This window comes from Ursus americanus, chromosome 20, assembly GCF_024610735.1.
Source record: "Ursus americanus isolate L20-20 chromosome 20, mUrsAme1.1.p, whole genome shotgun sequence".
NCBI classification, from domain to species: domain Eukaryota; kingdom Metazoa; phylum Chordata; class Mammalia; order Carnivora; family Ursidae; genus Ursus; species Ursus americanus.
Window position 1 is genome coordinate 34,472,007 of NC_142146.1, and position 1,726 is coordinate 34,473,732.

The window sequence follows — 1,726 nt, forward strand, 5'->3', positions numbered from 1 at the left end:
TGAGCCTTAGTGTAGGGACGGACCGGCTTAGAGGGTGAGGCAGATCGCAGATAATAGAAGCTTCATTTCCAACTGACCCTCCAAGCGCTTGGCCAGGCCCAGGAGGAAGGAACAATGCCGACCACCTCCAGAAACGCCCGTGCTGAATGTGGAAGGCTCCAACGAAACAGGGAGGAAAAAACAAAAGCAACAGACAGGGCCTCGCCTTGAAATGGTTTCTATAGTCCCCACCACAAGAGAGAGGAAAAAGAAAAAGGCTCCATTGAGGACAGAAAATAAACTCTGGTAATGAAACATATTTCTCACATACACACTTTCATACACACAGGCCATTGCGTGGCCAAGTTCCTTCCCGCCCAGAGATCTGTCTCTGAGAAGAAGAAAACAAAATTCCCTCAACTAGAGCCCTCCCTACATGGCCTGCCAGCTGTGGTCTAGGTCACCAAAAAGGCCCCATGACCTGAGTGACTTGAGATTGATACCAAGCACCCAAGGAAGAAAACAAAAAAGTGTTCCCCGCAGAGGAGGAAATGAAGCACGCCTATCTTTGGTGCGTTTAATCTTCTCTTTACATTATCTATTACTGTGTAATAAACTGTCCCAGACCTTCTAGCTGAAAACATTTTATTACGTATGTTTCATAGATTTGGGGTTCGCGTTCAGGCAGGGCGCAGTAGGGTGGTTCATTGGGTCCGTGTAGTATCAGTCGAGGTCACCTGATGGCAGTCCACGGGCACTTAAGCTGCTCTGAAAAGTCCAGGATGGCTTAACTCATTGATCTCATGCCTAGGAAGGGATGCCTGGAATGTTGAGCTTGGCTGAGACTAATGACCAGAGCGCCCACCTTAGCCTCTCCAGTATGGCAGCTCAGAGCTCCCAGAGAGAATGTTCCTGGAGATAGGAAGTAAAAGTTGCCACCTTCTTTCTCAAGGCTTGGATCTAGAAGCTGGCATGGCATCACTTCCACTGTTTTCTGTTGGTCAAAACAGTCACAGAGTCTTCCGGAGGAGGGGACATAGACCTCACCGGTCAGTGGGAGGGTATTAGGAGAGACCCCCCCAATAAACTGCCCAAATCTTCCATTTGACTGTTTTTCTTCCTTTTCTGAACTTGCTTTAGACTCAGGCCAGTTTCCCCTAATTTTGCATCTAAATGATCATTGTTTTTCGATGGCTACAGACTCTAGAGGATTCATATCTTCCGTGAATAAATGAATGAAGGAATCTAACTAGGCTTCTTGAGTGCAGAATTTCATCTCAAACTTTTTCTTTGTATTCGGCAAGAGCTGTGTGGTGTATGAGGAGTACGCATGTTGGCTTTATTGTTTTTGTGTGTCTTTTTCTTCAGTGAATTCTGACTCCTCCATCTGAAGTTACTGGAAAGAAATTTCACTACAAGGTAGCCTGCGCTCCGTAGCCTTGTTTTGCCCATTCACTCTCTGTGGATGTTTTACCCCCACTTCACAGGACGGTGCTATGGTCTGAATGTTTTTGTCCACCGCAGTTCACATTTTAAAATCTAAACCACCCTCCCCACCAACATAGTGTTGACATTAGGAGGTGGGGCTTTTGGGAAGTGATTCGCTCACAAGGATGGAGCCCTTGTGAATGGAGTTAGTGCCCTTATAAAAGGGACCCAGAGAGCCCCCTTGCCGCTTTCACTACGTGAAGACCCAGCAAGAAGTTGGCTGTCTCTGAAGGAGAAAGCAGGCTCTCACCAGGCAGCA